The following is a 6000-nucleotide window of genomic DNA, read 5'->3' as shown; positions in this document are numbered from 1 at the left end:
GGGTCCGGGCTTATCAGGTTGAAGCTTCTTCATATAAGCATCGCAGCCCCAAACTTTAAGAAACGACAACTTGGGTTTCTTGCCAAACCATAGTTCATAAGGTGTCATCTCAATGGATTTAGATGATGCCCTATTTAACGTGAATGCAGCCATCTCTAAAGCATAACCCCAAAACGATAGTGGTAAATCGGTAAGAGACATCATAGATCGCACCATATCCAATAAAGTACAATTACAACGTTCGGACACACCATTATGCTATGGTGTTCCAGGTGGCGTGAGTTGCGAAACTATTCCACATTGTTTCAAATGAAGACCAAACTCATAACTCAAATATTCACTTCCACAATCAAATCGTAGAAACTTTATTTTCTTGTTACAATGATTTTCTACTTCACTCTGAAGTTCTTTGAACTTTTCAAATGTTTCAGACTTATGTTTCATCAAGTAGATATACATATATCTGCTCAAATCATCTGTGAAGGTCAGAAAATAATGATACCCTCCGCAAGCCTCAACTCTCATCGGACCGCATACATCAGTATGTATTTTTTCCAATAAGTCAGTTGCTCACTCCATTGTTCCGAAGAACGGAGTCTTAGTCATCTTGCCCATGAGGCATGGTTCGCAAGCATCAAATGATTCATAATCAAGTGATTCCAAAAGTTCATCCACATGGAGTTTCTTCATGCGCTTTACACCAATATGACCTAAACGGCAGTTCCACATATAAGTTGCACTATAATTATTAACTTTGCATCTTTTGGCTTCAATATTATGAATATGTGTATCACTACGATCGAGATTCAATAAACCATTTATATTGAGTGTATGACCATAGAAGGTTTTATTCATGTAAATAGAACAACAATTATTCTTTGACTTAAATGAATAGACATATTGCAATAAACATGATCCAATCATATTCATGCTCAATGCAAACACCAAATAACATTTATTTTAGGTTCAACACTAATCCAGAAGGTACAGGGAGTGTGCGATGGTGATCTTATCAACCTTGGAATCACTTCCAGCACACATCATCACCTCGCCCTTAACTAGTCTCTGTTTATTTTGTAACTCTCGTTTCGAGTTACTACTCTTAGCAACTGAACCAGTATCAAATACCGAGGGGTTGCTATAAACACTAGTAAAGTACACATCAAAAACATGTATATCCAATATACCTTTGTTCACTATGCCATCCTTCTTATCCGCCAATAATCTAGGGTAGTTCCACTTCCAGTGACCATTTCCTTTGCAGTAGAAGCACTCAGTTTCAGGCTTGGGTCTAGCTTTGGGCTTCTTTATGGGAGTGGCAACTTGCTTGCCATTCTTCTTGCAGTTCCCTTTCTTTCCCTTGCCCTTTTACTTGAAACTAGTGGTTTTGTCAACCATCAACATTTGATGATTTTCTCGATTTCTACCTTTGTCGATTTCAGCATCACGAAGAGCTCGGGAATTGTTTTCGTCATCCCTTGCATATTATAGTCCATCACGAAGTTCCAGTAACTTGGTGATAGTGACTAGAGAATTATGTCAATCACATTTTTATCTGGAAGATTAACTCCCACTTGATTCAAGTGATTGTAGTACTCAGACAATCTGAGCACATGCTCACTGGTTGAGCTATTCTCCTTCATCTTGTAGGCAAAGTACTTGTCAGAGGTCTTATACCTCTCGACTCGGGCATGAGTCTGAAATACAAATTTCAGCTCTTGGAACATCTTATATGCTCTGTGGCATTCAAAATGTTTTTGAAGTCCCGGTTCTAAACCATAAAGCATGGTGCACTAAACTATCAAGTAGTCATCATACCGAGCTTTACCAAACGTTCATAAGGTCTGTATCTGCTCCTGCAATAGGTCTGTCACCTAGCGGTGCATCAAGGACATAACTCTTCTGTGCAGCAATGAGGATAATCCTCAGATCGCGGACCTAGTCCACATCATTGCTACTATCATCTTTCAACATAGTTTTTCTCTAGGAACATATCAAAAATAAATGGGGAGCTACATCGCGAGCTATTGATCTACAACGTAGTTATGCAAATACTATCAGGACTAAGTTCATGATAAATTAAAGTTCAATTAATCATATTACTTAAGAACTCCCACTTAGATAGACATCTCTCTAGTCATTTAAATGATCACGTGATCCAAATCAACTAAACCATGTCCGATCATCACGTGAGATGGAGTGGTTTTCAATGGTGAACATCACTATGTTGATCATATCTACTATATGATTCATGCTCAACCTTTCGGTCTCTAGTGTTCCGAAGCAATATCTGCATATGCTAGGCTCGTCACGTTTAAGCTGAGTATTCCGTGTGTGCAAAACTGTCTTGCACCCATTGTATGTGAATGTAGAGCTTATCACACCCGATCATCACCTGGTGTCTCGGCACGACGAACTGTCACAACGGTGCAAACTCAGGGAGAACACTTATACCTTGAAATTTAGTGAGAGATCATCTTGTAATGCTACCGCCGAACTAAGCAAAATAAGATACATAAAGGATAAACATCACATGCAATCAAAATATGTGACATGATATGGCCATCATCATCTTGTGCCTTTGATCTCCATCTCCAAAACACCGTCATGATCTCTATCGTCACTGGCATGACACCATGATCTCCATCATCTTGATCTCTACCAACGTGTCGTCACATGGTCGTCTTGCCAATTATTGCTTTTGCAACTATTGCTATCGCATAGCGATAAAGTAAAGCAATTATATGGCCATTGCATCTTATGCAATGAAGAGACAACCATAAGGCTCCTGCCAGTTGTCAATAACTTTAACAAGACATGGTCATCTCATACAATAAAATTTAGCATCATGTCTTGACCATATCACATCACAACATGCCCTGCAAGAACAAGTTAGACGTCCTCTACTATGTTTGTTGCAAGTTTTACGTGGCTGCTACAGGCTGAGCAAGAACTGTTCTTACCTACACATCAAAAACCACAACGCGGTATAGTGATTGCTTTTTGATCTTCAGAAAGAACCCTGTTCATTGAATCCGATTCAACTAAAGCTGGAGAAACAGAGACCCACTAGCCACCTATGTGCGAAGCACGTCGGTAGAACCGATCTCGCGTAAGCGTACGCGTAATGTCGGTATGGGTCGCTTCATCCAACAGTACCGTCGAATCAAGAATCAACTAGTGATGGCAAGCAATATGTATATACCCACGCCCACAACTCCTTTGTGTTCTACTCGTGCATATAACATCTACGCATAAACCTAGCTCAGATGTCACTGTTGGGGAACATAGTAATTTCAAAAAAAATCCTACACACACGCAAGATCATGGTGATGCATGGAAACGAGAGGGAAGAGTGTTGTCTATGTAACCTGGTAGACCGTAAGCGGAAGCGTTATGACAACGCGGTTTATGTAGTCGTACGTCTTCACGATCGACCGATCCTAGCACCGATGGTACGGCACCTCCGCGATCTGCACACATTCGGCTCGGTGATGTCCCACGAACTCATGATCCAGTAGAGTGTCAAGGGAGAGCTTCGTGAGCACCACGGCGTGATGACGGTGATGATGATGCTACCGGAACAGGGATTCGCCTAAGCACCGCTACGATATGACCGAGGTGGATTATGGTGGAGGGGGGGCACCGCACACGGCTAAGAGATCAATGATCAACTTGTGTGTCCATGGGGTGCCCCCCTTCCCCGTATATAAAGGAGTGGAGGAGGGGAGGGGATGGCCCTCTCTATGGTGCGCCCTAGGGGAGTCCTACTCCCACCGGGAGTAGGATTCCCCCCTTTCCCTAGTTGGAGTAGGAGAGGAAGGGAAGGAGGAGTAGGAGAGAAGGAAAGGCACCCCCCCAAACCTATTCCAATTCGGCCTCCTGCCCAAGGGGGGCGCACCAACCCCTTGTGGGCTGGTGTGCTTCCTTCTTATGGCCCATAAGGCCCATAACTACTCCCGGGGGGTTCCGGTAACCTCTCGGTACTCCGAAAAAATGCCCGAACCACTCGGAACCATTCTGATGTCCAAAATAGTCTTCCAATATATCAATCTTTATCTCTCGACCATTTCGAGACTCCTCGTCATGCCCATGATCACATCCGGGACTCTGAACAACCTTCGGTTAATCAAAACACATAAACTCATAATACCGATCGTCACTGAACGTTAAGCGTGCGAACCCTACGGGTTCGAGAACTATGTAGACATGACCGAGACTCACTTTCAGTCAATAACCAATAGAGGAACTTAGATGCTCATATTGGTTCCTACATATTATACGAAGATCTTTATCGGTCAAACCGCATAACAACATATTGTCGGTGGGAACGACACCTATGGGATCACAAGAATCCCTACTGTGGTTAGCGGGGTGCGGGGTCGTGAGAAGAGCGAATCAAACAGATAGCACACGGTTCGTTTATCCAGGTTCGGGCCGCGAGGATGCGTAAAACCCTACTCCTGGTTTGGTGGATTGTATATATGTGTTCTTGAGCTAGATATGGGGCGTGAGGAGCTCCAAAAAGCCGAATCCTTCCTCTGGTCGCCTCGGGCCTCCTTTTATAGAAAAAAGGGGTTGCCACAGTGGCACACAGGAGGTGGAAAGGGTACAGTGATGCGAGGTTATCCCTCGCATTACATGACAAGGCGCATTTAATGCGTCTTGCTTAGGTGTCCTTGCTTTATCGGGGGCGGGGGAGAGATCTGTCTCGTCCGTCGCCGCTCCTTCTTGTGTCGACACACGCCCTGGCCAGCGACGCCTGTGATGCCATCTAGGTAGGCAGGTAGCTGAGGTGGCGCAGTGGTGGGTCTTCACGAATATCTGCATGCCGCCACGCGGGTGCCTGCCCAGCTGGTTGGGTCGGCAGCTGCATGCATGCGGTGGTGGAGGTTTACTCGGCGTGGGCCTGATGGTGGCCCTGCGGGTGTCCTCGGCAAGGGCCTTGCCGGGGCCCCGGCAAGGGTCTTGCCGAGGCGCCTGCTGTCATCCCCAGCAAGGCGCTTGCCGGGGGCCTTATGGTCTTCCTCGGCTAGGATCCCACCAAGGGTTGTCGTCTCCTTAGTGCGTATCTGATCTTGAATGTCTTCACAAAGATCTTCATGCCGCCACGGGGATGTCTCCTGAATCCTTGCCCTTTGGGGGCAGTGGACTCAAGGGTGATTTGCTCCGTAGGCGCGGGACGAGTCGCCGCGGCAAGGGTCTTGCCGGGACTGCTAGAACTGTCTCCCGGCAAGGATCTTGCCGGGGGAGTCCGCTTCATCCCCTTTGCTCTTCGTGGTCTTGGCCTTAGCGTTGTTCTAGTTCTCTTGGGCTTCGATCTTACCCTGGCTCACCTCCCTTGCCTTGCTTGGTGTGGTGGTGCCCGTGGCTCAGACTGCCCGTGCATAGTTATAGGGGTACAAAAAGTGTACCCCTCTTTTTGTACACCGACAGGAGCCCCCGGGCCTGGTCCACACATAAGCGCAACGCGTTGTTGGGCTAGGCCCAAAAACGGTGTGCGGGCAGGCGGGGCGGTTTTTACCGCGGTAAGATTCTTCGCGCGCTGCGCTTCCCACGATTCCCGCGCGTGACGCAGTGTGGGGAGGCGCGTGTGACGTGGGCGGCATGCGTGGGGTTGGTTCCCGCAGGCATGCGTCACATCGTAGTTAATGTGAAAGGAGGCTGCCCGTGTTTTCCCCCATAAAAAAGGAATAACCGCGGGCGCGCTGCTCACTTTCTCCTCTTTCCTCGTGCCTTTTCCAATCTCAGAGCCACCGTTTCCTCTCTTCCTTCCTTCCTAAGCTTCCACCGTCACCCGTCGTCGTTGCTTCGCCATCCCCCTTCCTCAGCCCTCTAAACTTCTTGGCCACCATGGCGCCCAAATCCGTCAAGGGCAAGGGGGTGGCCAAGGGCGCTGGGACTGTGGAGCCGCCGGAGAGCGCGCTGTCGGGGGACCGGACGAAGTCCGCCTTTTTCTTCCCCTCGACGGTTGATGTTCATGAGCTCCGGGCCTCCTTC

Source organism: Triticum dicoccoides, chromosome 2A, assembly GCF_002162155.2.
Source record: "Triticum dicoccoides isolate Atlit2015 ecotype Zavitan chromosome 2A, WEW_v2.0, whole genome shotgun sequence".
NCBI classification, from domain to species: Eukaryota; Viridiplantae; Streptophyta; class Magnoliopsida; order Poales; family Poaceae; genus Triticum; species Triticum dicoccoides.
The sequence above is the reverse complement of the archived record's forward strand: the minus strand, read 5'-3'. Positions refer to the sequence as shown.